This window comes from Mytilus californianus, unplaced genomic scaffold (genome assembly GCF_021869535.1).
Source record: "Mytilus californianus isolate M0D057914Y unplaced genomic scaffold, xbMytCali1.0.p SCAF_6, whole genome shotgun sequence".
NCBI classification, from domain to species: Eukaryota; Metazoa; Mollusca; class Bivalvia; order Mytilida; family Mytilidae; genus Mytilus; species Mytilus californianus.
Window position 1 is genome coordinate 22325323 of NW_026262712.1, and position 15188 is coordinate 22340510.

Here is a 15188-nt window from a genome sequence, read left to right on the forward strand (position 1 = left end):
TCGAATATAGGACCGTCGGATTAGAGGATTGTTGAATTTTAGGACTGACTCATTATAGGTTTGCATGACTACAGAAATTTCTTTGAGTTTGATAAAATTGCACCTGGTTTTTCTGATATGTCACATTCGACCCGCAAGACTATTTATTTTTATTTATGTATGTGTTATAATAATCAATATTATGATTACCAAATGATTAAAATCGAAATGTAACTTGGGATTCGTATTTGTAAATATTATGTCCCAGTTCTAACGTATCACTGAATACCGTGAGTTATATTTTAAGGACACGACACCTGGCCTGCAATACACTTCTAATTTTAATGTCCATTCCTTATCTAATTACTTTATTATTTATTTTGAAATTTGCCGAGGTCAAGTACGCTTCACATTCTTGTGTTTACGTTAATTATATGCGGTCTGGGAAATAGATGTATATCTTGTTTACATTTTTTTTCACGGTTGTAATGGCGATCGTACTACAACGACGCCTAGGAGTCGCGTCACAAACTAAGGCAGATAATTGGAAAAACCTGTCTATAGTAGTGCTGCCTTTAAATATCGTCAAAGAATCAAACGGGTAAACTGTAAAAATAGCTGTAAATTCATTTGAACGATATACACATTATATAGAAAAGAAAGCATAACATTAAAAAAAGAATGAAAAAATGACAAAATAGAAAGACAACCCATTAACACCCACCCTCAAAATATAACAAAATTTAATAATAATGAAATATATATAAACGGACTATAGGCATACAATAAATACGTCAAATAACAATAAGCACAACTTAAAAAAAAACAACAACAAAAAATCAACAGCGAAAGAGTGGAAAGCCAAATAGCATTAAAATATAAAGGTTAGTAGAAACAAGAAAAATCAGACGCGTCTTCACGAAGAATATCAAATGATCTGAAAGTGTGAAATTGCAGACTTCACAATGTTCATACACAACTGGATAGGTCAATCTTGCCAGAATTTTATCAAATTTATGTCATTTGTTTATATCAGCAAAGTCTCGGACAAGTTCGAAATTCAGTGCCGATCAGGTATTGTTGAAAGAGTAACGAGTTACCTTAGAAACATTAATTATATGGGAAATTCCTCGTGTACAGTTCTTGCCAGAATTTTATATATTCATTTTAAAGATTTATATCAGCAATTTTTAAAATCAGTACAGATCAACTAAGGCCTTAAAGACTTGGACCTCTTGTAAATATGAATTTTCTTAGAACATAGCATTGTAAGCCCTCCCAATCATTATTTCAAAGGATTGTTATGAAATTTATATGGAAGATTTATATGAGCAATGTCTTGAACAAGTTTAAAAATCATTGCTGATACTTTTTTTGCAGGAGTTATGTCTCTTAGAAATGTAAATTATTTAGAAAATTGCATTGTATGCGTCCACGAGTACAATTCTTACCAGATATTTATATCAAAGGTTTATATCAGCTATGTCTCGGACATCTTCGAAAAATAAGTGCCGATCAATTTTTTTAAAACAGTTATACCCCTTGCAAATATTAATATATTGAATGGAAAATTGCATTGTAAGCGTTCTCAAGATATTTAAAAGGGCCAACTTAACAAAAAAATAAAAAAATCAGCTATTGCCCTTGGACAGATAAAATGTGTGCATCGACGGGGATATTGGAACGCTGTTCTTTTATTGGTTTACGTTTAAATTATACCGTTATTCTAGAATTAAAGGAATTTTCTTTTATAATTGTGTGTTATCTGAAGTTATTTGTATTAGTCCACGGATAAATATTTAATAGGGAGAAGGTTGATAGCTTAAAACACTGGGGGCTGTCTTTTGTCATATCGTGATGATTTTTGTCATTTTGGAGCATTTTGTGTTGATGGAAGGGTTTGACAGTGTTTGTTAAATTTGTTCAATACTTTTGTATACTAGTGCGAATTAGAGCTCGTTATGTTGGACAGATAAGGTTTCTATTGTGAACGTTTGAATGCTCACTCATCTGATGCACACTCCACTTCTCCTTTCTGATATCTTCTTGTCATAAAGAAGATAAATACATAGGTTAGTAATCATACAATATGACTGATCGAAGCCAGAGAATTTCAGTACATTTATGAACGGAACAATAGATCTACAATTATAACTGTCAAGTCTGCGTCTAAAGGGTAAAACATGGTATAAACTTCTGTAGCTAAAAAAGCAGAACAATATTAAATGGTACGGAAATAATTTACAACTACAATTTGTTTATCGAAGGGGAAAATGTTTTTCCTCGCTTATTTTTAATTTGTTTTTGTCTTGTAGTTTTCATCTTTTAGGAAATGTCATGTGCGTGATCTCCCAATAATTTTAGGAAAAAAAACACTTAAATACAGTATGATAAGTTTCGCTATATTTATTCAGCAGAAATGTCACTCAACCAACAATCTTACACAATAATTGAACAAAGTATCATCTTATGTATGGCCTTCACTATATAAATATATACAAGTGGGGATATGCATTTGCGAGTAGGATTAGGTTTCATTATATTAAGTCTTCGTTTCTTTTATTATCATTTTTGCTCTTCACTGTAAACTGAAGTGTACAGTAGATAAAGCAGAAACATATTTGAAATACCCAAAGACAGCATCAGTAGGTAAGCATAACTTTTAAGTTTTTAAAGAATATTAACACTTACGAGCATGAGATCATTCTAATTTTACACAATACATGTTGATCATGATCGATAATGTTGAAGTTCAATATAATATAAGGAAATGTACATTGAGCAGTATTATGACAACGTATTTCATTTTTTGGGAAGGCAATTAATTGAAAAAAAGCGTGTCACCAATTTCGTTTTGTCACGATAACAACCTCAGTTTTGAGTTTTTTCCATAACAAAATGAAGATTCAGTGGCGGATCCAGGTGGGGGGGTGGGGGTGGGTACCGGGGGTTGGACCCCCCCTTTTTTTTGACGATCAATGCATTTGAATGGGGACATATAGTTGGAACCCCCCCTTTATAAATAGCTGGATCCGCCCCTGAGATTATTTGGTTCTTTTTTTAAACTATATATATTCTATTAGTATCGTACCCACAACATGAAAGAGAAGCGAAAGATACCAAAGCGATAATCATACTTATAAATAAGTCGAAAACGAACTGACAATGCCATGGCAAAAAACTAAAAACGACCAAAAGACAAACACCAGTATACAAAACACAACATAGAAAACAAAAGACTGAGCAACACCAACCTCACAAAAAATATATTACTAAAATCTAGAATATAATACGTACACTTAAAATCTATCTTAATGTTACATCATATTAAAGATAAATATTATTTATACATACTTTTCACTGAATAAACAACTACAATACTTCAAAGATATCTGTATTTCATTAATATTTTTGAATGTAAAGACAGTATGGAAGAAAATTTATGTATTGGTTAAGACTATTGCTCACATCTAGATAATAACAACAAGTCAGATAAAGCAGTAAGTTGTTTTCTTAAAGCCACTTTCCCTTTTATTTGTTTTACATGAACTCAAATACTCAAAAGCGGAAAGTTGATGAAATTTACATGAGTGGCATTTGAATATAAAGGAGATATTAGTCAACCCACGAAATCAAATATCCACAAAAATGCGCTTTTTCCTCAATCCACGAAAATTGGTACCCACGAAAATAAATGAATACACAGTAATTATATTTTTCATCAGTTTAATGAGTATCAATTAAAATCATCCGGTTATTTAGATGTATATGTTATAGTGAATTCATAAAAGTAGGGATTTTGTAAAAATCGCTGAAATAATTAGCGATTTTGTGAAATCCCTAACTTTCAGTGATTTTGTAAAATCACTGAAATTGTTAGGAATTTTATAAAATCACTGAAAATATTGCTACGGACTGTGCAAGTTTAACCTCAATTTAAAAATTGTGTTTTTCTTAATACAGATAGACCATTAATTGTTTACATATGTTTATTGAATAGACTTTAAGGTTTGCACCAAACATAATCTTCTTTTTTTTTATTTTGATGTAAAGAATGGAGAAAATATATAGAAAATAATGTATTCCTATGTGATAACATGAATGTTTATGGCAGTATCTGAGATATGACCAAAGCAAGTGAAGCATGCAAAAATGGTCAGGGGACCTTCTTTTGCCTTGTTAATTACCTATCAATTAAAATACAGGTCCAATACGAGGTATTTTTGCGGGGGGTCACGCCCTTTATATTGGCGAGTTTTGGTAGCTTCTATGGGCCTTTCGGATATTTCCAGAAACAAGATTCTCGAAACTTCTCGAAAATGTTTGATAATTTATACAGGTAGTTATCTATATCTTTGATACGGTCCCTCTATGGATAGGCTACCACGTGACTTTTTATATTTCAACAATCAAGTTCATTTGTAGATGGGATAGTAAAGAAATAAAGACTAGGTTGCAGTCAAAAAATCATTGATATATTAGAACCTATTTGCCTTTTGACAAAACATATGTGTTTTTAATGATGCGAATGTTTATTAATTATCAAGTATAATGATAACGCAATTACATAATTCATGCTTTGAGACGGTCCCTGTACGTGTTGTGTGTGTAGTTTTAATAGAGCGTGCTGTTATGCATTGTGACAACAAACCTGGGAATGGTTTATTAATATATAATGTCCCCGAATAAATTGATTATATCTGAACGTTTATCACGTGATATTTTTGTATTTCAATCATAGCCTGGGAAAATGTCGGAAAGCACAAAGAAAATTAACAAAACGATATTTCTGCTATAAATATTTATCTTAGTTCGGACAGTGGTCGGATAGCAGAAAGATAATTAAACAAGGGGTTTTCTGTCAAAAATATTTAATTTCATTAATAGATACTACCAGACCAAGAGAATATTCATTAGATTATTAAGTTTAATCTGAGACTAAATTCATCCTTATTAGAATATAATTAGAAATGTTATATACCACTGTTTCTAAACTACCCCGGCAAAAAATGTTTGGACTCAATAGTATCTAATATCCGGTACGATGACGGACTATCAACAGACATAGAAAAGGTAGGATTTCTGTTTATTTATGTGTTGTTTTAATGATATTGAAGAATATACATACACATATACAACTATTTTCGATTGTGAGATGTAATATTTTCTACAACCGTTCTAGATTAATGGAGAAATAACTAAAAAGGCACATTAAAATGGTTAATTGAGTGAACCTTGCCTCGAATTTGTTTAATTTCTGTTTAAATTGTGCACATTGTACGGAAAGAAAGGTACTGAAAGAAAGATATTAACACGGATATTGCAAGATTAGTCACTATGATCACCTCAATATTTGTATTTCTGTGCATGGAACGAAAGAAATGGTTCATGTCAAAATGGAAGCGGACCCGGTTTTGTCAATGTGTACGACCCGGTTTCGTCCTAAAAGTTTTGTCATAGAAAAAAATGCATAATCGCATGACGTAAATTAAAACCTGGCGTTTAACAGGAGTTTGGGGGCTCGTTGGAAAACAATTTCTTTCAGAGGATAACTTATATTCTATTTTAATCCGTAAACACTTGAATTTCTGCTTTATTGGAACAAAAATAATTTCAATTTTGCTTTGTATAAAAACGAATACTTTAACGGTGAAATGCCAAGAAATGAAGGTTTTGTAACGCAATTTAATTTGTTTTTATATCCATTACGTAAATTTAAGTGTTCAAACTTGGATAGTGTACCGCCTTGAAAATTGAAGGACTCACATTTGATATGTGATGGTTATCTTAATAAATATTCCACTCTACCTAGGGAAAGGGGGAAAAGGGGGGGGGGGGGTATGATAGTTTTAAAATAAATATTCGGAACACTAAATGTTGCGTATAAAGCAAGAGAATAAGACAATTGTATATACATGCAGAATCGCCCTAGAACATGAATTTCCCTGCGGCGCAAAGGATCACAATAATAGTGCGTGAAAAATCTTTTTACCCCTCCTTGTAACTACAATACTAAGTTCAAATTAGTATAATAGTCATATGCCATCCAGAAATTGCAACAATGATTATTTTGTTAATAATTTTACAAATAAACCGTTCTTTTATCTCTTCATTGTGAAATGATTATCGTACATTGACAAATGTTCTTAATTTTAGTGACGGTCAAGTTTATAATTGTCAATAAGCAAGGGCTGACCGAGGAGTTTTTGGAAGGAGGCGTAATTCTATAAAACAGATTATATGCCGTCGAGCGTAGCGTGGGGAATTTTTTTTTGGACGATTTTATGCTAAAAAATCATATATAAATCGTGAAAAAACATGATATGATCATTATTTCTAGCCATCAAAAGGGGAAGGGGGCGTACTCTCCTTGATCCGCCTCTAATATAATATAACTACATCGTGTACACCATCATAAAATTTAATAAAAAAAACCAAAAAAACAGAGACATCCGCCAACTTTGAGTGCCAATCGCGCATTTACTATACAGGCTCTGTAATCAAATGAACTATGCCTTTTTCAACTGATTTTTATAGTTTGTTCTTATGTTGTGCTGTTATACCACTATACCACTTTGGGGGGGAGGGGGGGGGGGAGGTGGCGCTAACACGTTCTGTATGTGTCAGTACCGCATCCAGGAGCCTGTAATTCAGTGGTTGTCTTTTGTTGTTTTATTTCATGTTTGCTCTTCATTTTTTGTTTTGAACATAAATCAGGTCGTTAAATTTCTCGTTTGATTTTTTTTACATTTTTTTATTTCGGGGCCTTTTATAGTTGGCGATGCCGTATGGGTGTTTCTCATTGTTGGATGCCATACGGTGACCTATATTTGAAAACTTTTACGTCATTTGGTCTCTGATGGAAAGTTGTCTCATGGGCATTTTTCACGGACTAAATGGCCACTTAGGTTGTTCTTAATAAGACGTAGATATTGGGACGTTATTATATTGCAAACCAACTTTTATTTAAGAAAGGAAAGTTTAGAACTTGTGTACTTCGAAGCGGACCTAAAATACACGTTTGAAAGGCAACCATTTTGATTTGAGGAAACCAAAACGTTCTTGAAAATCAACTGTTTCACGGTAAAAAAAATTAACAGTTACATGTAAACTTACTTTCAGAATGATTTTATTAACCGGATTTTCGAAGTAAAAATCGGTTATAGATTTGGGGATGTACGGCGGGCGGGCGGGCGGGCGGGCGGCTGCCAAACAGTGTCCGTTCATTTACATGAAAACGCTTTGAAGACATTTTTTTAGAATTAAATTTAGATATGTTGTTTCTTGTGACTATATGAAGGTCAAGTTCAATTTTCACGATTTTAGCTTTTCTCGTTGTTCAGTTATAGCCCTTTCCCAAGAATTCAATTTTTCATCAATTAATCTATTACTGTACAAAGGGAAATAATTCATTTTTTAAAAGATTTTTAAGACATTGTATTAATGATAAATGACATTTTGGATTTTTTTTTCTTTTCTTTGGTAAATTGTTTGAAGAATTTTGTGATAGGTTTGTTTGTTATTCTGTATAAACTAATTTTCTGAATGCTATATATATATATATGTATATATATTAAAAAGTTTTAAATTTTGTCCACGCTGTGCATAAAATAGGAAAAAAAAATAAGGCTGAAAATGCACCAAATATTTATATTCAATATGAATATTCACATTTTGTCTATTACAACAACAAATTGTTCAAAAATGTTCTCCATAGTATCCTACCGGTTTCACTGTTTAACAGATCTTCAAGGATATGGTTTCTGGCGACGTCGTCAGGGGTAACGTCCATCAGCGACATTATTATTTAGTCCTGAACGTCATAATATAGCACAACGTAGGTACTTAAAACGAAAGTGAAAGTACATAATTATAAAGAAATGCCTTCCAGATTCTCATTTCATCTATTTGATTTAGGACGGTATTTCTTAATAAAATAATTTTCTTTATTAATTCTCATTGGTTCCGTTGTATTATCTGAACACTGATAAAATGGAAAAATGAAGAAATTTGGATGATTTGATCCAGCGCATCTATCAATATGTTCGCTAAGTGGGATTTTTCTTGTGCTCGGGACTCGAATTTTCTGTCTATGTACTGTCATACGTTTTCTAATGGTATTGCCGGTTTGTCCAATATAATTTTCTTGACAACCACTGCAAGTGATGATGTATAGAAGATTTTCCGATGCACATGTAAAACTGTTCTTGATTTTAAAAATGTGTCCTGATTTAAAAACGAATTCTGTTCCTTCGGATAAGTATAAACAAGATTCACAGTTTGGTCGTCCACATTTTGTACCTTTGGTTGACTATTTTCAGTTTGGAATGTTGCGCGGGTCAACAATTTTTTTAATGATTTCGGTTGCCGTTTGCTTTTAATTACTTTGTGTGAATTAAATAATTTCAACATCCTCTGGTCGCTCTGTAAAAATGGTAAATTGTTTGTATAGTGTTGAAAGCTTCATTATTTCTGGGGTTGTGAGTAGAAATGTACGGTAAAACTTTTCTTTTGAATGTGATTTAGTTTTCCGTAATTCCTGTAAGCTAAAAGATTTGGCTCTAGTTATTCCGTCATCAATTATTCTCTTCGGATATTTTCGGTCCAAGAGCATGTATCTTAATTCATTTAATCTTGTATACCTTAATTCTGGATTTGAAATGATAGTACATATGCGTTTAGCTAGGTTATATGGTATATTGACTCTAGTATGTTTTGGATGACATGATGTAAAAAGTAGATATTATTTGGAATCAGTCGGTTTATAGAAAATATCGGTTTCTATGTTGGTTCCGTTCTTTAAGATAAGAATGTCTAAAAAAGGTAATTGGTTACTATTGTTTTCCATAGTAAATTGAATGTTCTCGTTTATTTCATTGAGTAAATCTTTGAATTCCATTAACATATCTATGCTGTTATTCCATAAAATAAAACAGTCATCTAAGTATCTTTTCCAATTTTCCATCAAAAATTTATAAAATAAATGTCCAAATTTTCGTTGTGATCTCCGATACATCTGGATCTCGAGGTATCCCATCACTAGATTGGCATATGTAGGTGCAACTTTTGTACCCATTGCAGTACCTGATTTTTGGCGATACATTTTGCTGTCGAACATGAAATAATTGTTCTGAAGAATAAAGCGAAGTCCTTCAATTATAATTTCCTTTTCTATTTGGTTAGGTAGTTCGGTTTTGTATTTTTCGATCCAAAAATTAATGGCTTCAATTCCGTATTTATGAGGAATATTCGTGTAGAGACTGACGACATCAAATGACACTATTATAGTGTTCTCTTCTACGTTGTTAGGGAGATGGTTCAACATATCTAAGTCGTCTCTTATAAAACTTGGAATGTGTTTCAAAAAAGGTTTTAGAAGAATATCTAAGAAGTTACTCAGTCTGTGCGTTTCACATGCAGGACCAGCAACTATTGGTCGCATTGTTAGATCGTTTGGTGCACATATATTTATACAAGAAATTTTGGCAAGCTTGCATGCTTCTTTAATCTTTTGACTTTTGTGAATTTTGGGAAGTCCATAGATCTGACTGGTTTTACATTTGAAATTTGTGATATAATCGCATTCTTTCTTGGTTAACCCTTTACGATACAAATTAACTAATACAATTAATTTAGCAATGATCTTCTGTTGTTTATAATTGGCAACACTCTCATAATATGTATAGTCTTGAAGCATATTAAGAATTATATTTTTATAGTAATCAGTACCCATTATGACAACCGCGCTACCTTTATCGGCTTCTTTTATCACAATGTTTTTATTGTTTTGAAGATCACTAATAATGTTCCAATCTGTTTTCTTTAGGGTCGATTTAATTTGTGGATGCTGAACATTTTTGTAAGGAAAATCAGTAATACATTCACAATATTTATCAAGGGTTAGATTTACACCTTTTGAAGGTGTATAGTCGTTTTTGTTTCTAACTAAAGATTCATCTTCATTGTCTTGATCAAAACATTCTTCAGTTAAGCGTAGTTTTCTGCAAAAGTTAGAGATATCATCTTGTATTTCTGTGTAGTTCGATTTTTGTGGTGTGGGAGTAAATTTCAATCCCTTTGATAATATGTAAATTTGATCTGGAGAAAGTTCATTCGTCGTTAAGTTCGAATATATATATATATATATATATATATTTTTTATGAAGTGAACTCCTTTAATTAGATAATAATCTATTTTTATTAAAAGATAAATTTCATTACATTACATTGTGTAGATAAAGTTGACAGATAAGTTGCAGATCTATATTAGTTTGTGACAAATGAAAGAAAAATATTTCGAACTATTAATTATATTTGATTATGATTTGAAAATAGATATACATTGTGTTACATCATATCTAATTTTAGAGAACTATTTTTAGTGATTCAATCATATCTAATGTAAGAGTACTATGTTAAACCATATTTCTGTTCAAAGGGAAATAACTCAAACTTATTCCATGAACCAGTAATGATAACATCAAAATTTCTTTATGACTATTTTTTTTAAGTCGTGTGTGTTATGAAGATAGATGTCACAGTTGTTATGTAGTATTTTATTTTTGTTGTATGTGTTAATGTTTAATTTTTACATGGTCCTGTTTGGGGTTAGATTTGCAAATATCATTTTCGTTATTTATTAGATAATAATCTATTATAAATATTCAATCACATTCCAAATTCAGAGCTGTTTTAAGCTTAAATGTTGTGTCCATACTTGCTCAACTGTTCAGGGTTCGACCTCTGCAGGAAAATCCGGTTTGCTGTCACTCGACAGCCTCTTGTTTGATTTCATAGCGAGCAACACCAACACAAATGTCCATTTTGATCTCCGGTGTAGTTCAAAATACAACTGGCGGTGCAATTTCAATTGTGACGTTAATCACGCGTGCAGCCAATGTTCTATTGGAATTAGAACATGCCATGGCTTTGTTTCCAAAGCGAAAGAAGAACGTCATATTAGAATCAAATTGAAAATACATAATTGTAATATACATTTCAAATGTTAACTTGAAGTTTCCTTGGAATTTGAACTGTGAATTTGATATGATAAACATGCTTTAAAAGGCCTACAAAATTAAATGTGCTTACCTGAAAAAAGAGAGATAGTGGAAAATCCCACAGCTATGTTATGTGCGTGCTCAAGATTTAAAAAACGCATTAATACGAGTAACACAGTATATATATAGAAAATTTAGCGGGTTTGCATGCATGACTAATTCGTGCAGAATAGTATAGACTAAAGTCTTTTTCTGACTGTCCGTCAATGAATGAACGAATCAATAAATGCTAGTATATATTTTGTAAACATAGCGTATAGTATAGTAAATATGATATGGTAACACAATCATACCACATCTTCTTATTTGTACACCATTACATACTAGTGTAGAAAACAAACAAACATCATAAGGAATTAATGTAAGCGCATGCTATAAAGTATTTTTTTCTTCATTTAAACTTAGTTCGAAGATAAGTGCAATAAATTATACGTATAGCATTCGAAAAATGTCTACTTCTCATTTCGAAAAGTTGCCGTTTAAAAATAAATTTTAACACGACAGGTTTGTATTACAATAACATCTATATGACTCATATATTGAATTTATTCCGACGGACAATGTTCAGATCCGTGTTAACGTTGCTTTTCATAAATTTGTGGTTTCAAAACAAAACGAAACCGGGTCCTTTACTGAGACAAAACCGGGTCTTTATGTAATAAACAACATTGACAAAACCGGGTCCTTCCATTTTGACATGACCCATTTCTTTCATTCCATGCACAGAAATACAAATATTGGGGTGCTCACAGTGACTAGTCTTGCAATCTCCGTAATAATATCTTTCTTTACGTCCAATGTGCACAATTTAAACAGAAATTAAACAAATTCGGGGCAAGGTTCACTCAATTCACCACTTTGATGTGCTTTTTTAGTTATTTCTCCATTAATCTAGAACAGTTGTAGAAAATATTACATCTCACAATCGAAAATAGTTATATGTGTATGTATTTTCTTCAATATCATCAAAACAACAAATAAATAAACAGAAATCTTACCTTTTCTATGTCTGTTGATGGTCCGTCACCGTACCGGAAATTAGATACTATTGAGTCCAAACATTTTTGCCGTGGTAGTTTAGACACAGTGTATATACGTGTATTTTGTCCCACCGGTTTGAACAGTGAATACATTTATGAAAATTATATGCAATATATGAGCACCAATGAGCAGGGATGCGTATACATAAGTTAGTATCTAAATATTAAACGGTAGTGAATGAAAAAATACTTGCATGGTTTCAATTCACAGGGATTTTAAATCCTTGTATCTCACAAAAAACGTAATTGATATTTTCTTATAATCATAAAAAAAATTAATACGTTAGTTATTTTATACTGTTTTAGTATGGATTTATAAGTCTCTGCTTATATTTTGTATAATTCATATCATGGAAAGTAAGAGTTTAAGAAGAGATTGATTTGATAAATAAAATATCCATCAGTAAATACTTGACGTTTGTGTGTATTGATGTTATATTCTAAATTTTCGGAAAAGATTCATTAACAGGAATGTATGTTTATAATTAAAATTTCAATTCTTTTGTTTTTAATAGTTCAACCTTCTTATAGCATCTAAATCTTTCCAATATGGTACGATTTTGAAAATTGTATTCATTGTGTTGACCAGCTATTCTACAAGTCTTGTTTCATTTACATCATATATCACCCTGTTCATACGACACACTATCGGTTTGCGTTCACCTACGATAGTAGAGGGGCATTATGTTTTCGGTCTGTGCGTCCGTCCGTCCGTCCGTTCGTTCGTTCGTTCGTTCGTCCGTTCGTTCGTTCGTTCGTTCGTTCGTTCGTCCGTCCGTCTGTTCCGCTTCGAGTTAAAGTTTTTGGTCAAGGTAGTTTTTGATGAAGTTGAAGTCCAATCAACTTGAAACTTAGTACACATGTTCCCTATGATATGATCTTTCTAATTTTAATGCCAAATTAGAGTTTTAACCCAATTTCACGGTCCACTGAACATAGAAAATGATAGTGCGAGTGGGGTATCCGTGTACTATGGACACATTCTTGTTAAATTCCTTTTATGTATCAAACATGAAAAATTCATGATGATTTGTTTCCTGAGTTTGAATCAGAATATCTTCCTGTGAACTTTTACCATGTGAACAAGCATGTTTATATTCTGGCTCAGCGTATCGGTCTTGCACAAAACAGGGTTCATATTAACATGACATTAATATATTCTCGTCATGATATGATTTTGATAGTCTTGCCACTGGAAGACATGGTCTAAACCAATCAATTTTGTACTTCTTGCACGTGTTTTTTTCTTTTCTTACGAAGGTAATCAATTCAATGTACTTCCTTTCTATTTGATTCAAAAAATAGATAATTTCTTTTATACTCTTCAGCAATAAAAGACTGGAGTCGGTTTCACAAAAATTACGACTTTCAGATAGAATATTTTGTAAGATATGCATTGTTTGGACTAACCTGAATTAAATTACGTTTTGTGAGATAATGTTCAGAACTACATTGCTCTATTTGATATAGCTAATTTATAGTTTTCTCTTAAAATCAATTTGAATTTATTTGTAAAGTATTGACGTACTTTCTGTTTTAAATTTATGAGGGTTTTGTGTCGTTTGGTTGCTGTCTTATTGACATATGTCCAACATCGGCTTAAATTCATATTTATTTGTAAAAATGTCGTTTGGATTTCAGAAAGGTAAAACAAATCTTTGTGGTTTTGAATTTGTCAAGCTAATCTTATGGTGTCGTGTATTTAGTCAATATTGTTTGATGCATGTTTTTGGAAGCTAGCTTGTTCTGCTGTATCATTGCAATTTATCTGGTATCTGTCCCATTGAATGAAACCAGGACCCCTTTGAGAAAACAAACCACATACAATATTCTCCAATCAACATCATAACCATACAACTATAACGATTAAGCGAAACACGTCTTTGATATTGTAAAACCAACAAAGCTATAAATAAGAGATTAGAAAAACGATGACATTATTGACTGGAAATTTTTTGAAATTTTCAAGGTTACAATTCTATTTTCATTACTAGTAGTTTAAAGCGACTTTCAAAGATGTATATATATAACGTATGTCCTAAAAATGCGCAGTGTAGTGTTTTCTTTAAATCATATTTGCATAAAGTCTACTAAATGATTTACTTATGTCACTGAGAAAATATAAACTACAAACGTGATTTACCATGTATTAGATTTCATTAATTTATTTTACACATCTAAATTCTCATTTGCACAAAAACATTTAACAATTACGTCATTTGCACTCGTTCTTTAGACTAGAATAGCAACATTCTAGACTAATTTTGGAATAATTACGGATTTTGTTAGATGCTGTCAAGGAAACGGATTTTTACTTAACATTAACGTCATTTTAAGGTGTAATGTATTGTACTCTGTTTTATAATTAACGACAGTAAAACACTTCATTAATTTATCGTAATCAGATAGAATCGAACAAAAAATTGCAGAAGCTATAAAATAGGAACGGATTTATCTTAAACAGATTAGTTGGTAAAATAATACGCGATTAGAACGAGTAATTATAAAAAGTGATATGTCTTTCAGACCACTATGAACCAATTTGCAATTAAAAAAATACCAAAATGTTATTATGAAGAAAGTCTTACTTGTTATAGCAGACGAAGTTCTCATCTATAGTTATACTTAATAGTATTGCCGTAATAGTTACTGTATTTTTGGATAATCTCATTTTACCAAATTAAAATCAGTCTACATTTATAGTTTTAAAGAGCTTTCTTTTACATTTAGACAATAACTCATTTGTCTCAGTTCTTCTCATTATTTCTGACAATTCAAGTGTTTAAAGTAATCTTAAATATATATCTGAGTTTAACAAGTATGAGGAACGAACAATGAGTGAACACATTTCATTGCAGTATTTATAGTTAATAGACTATACTGAAATTAAGCACTACGTTATCCATTAGTCACTGTAACGATTTCCATGCCCAAAACCAAACACTTCTATCTATCACGATACATGTATATTTTCTCCCGATCGTTAGTTTTATCCTGCAATCGACTATTTAACTATACAAAATACAAGTGTACATCAACCTAAGCGATATACGTATAGTATGTGTACCTCGTTTCTTTTGTAAGCAATCCACGTCTAGCCATTGTCGAT

General features: G+C 31.7%; 1 protein-coding gene across 2 annotated transcripts in view; it reads left to right on the forward strand.

Annotated features, from left to right (window-relative positions):
- The first annotated feature begins 2516 nt into the window (after positions 1-2516).
- LOC127704335 (soluble guanylate cyclase 88E-like) overlaps positions 2517-15188 on the forward strand; it is a 208183-nt gene continuing 195511 nt past the window's right edge. For both annotated transcript variants that reach the window (XM_052208350.1, XM_052208351.1), the window contains exon 1: positions 2517-2628. The gene's annotated coding sequence lies outside the window, so the exon portion shown is untranslated. The remainder of the gene's footprint in view (positions 2629-15188) is intronic.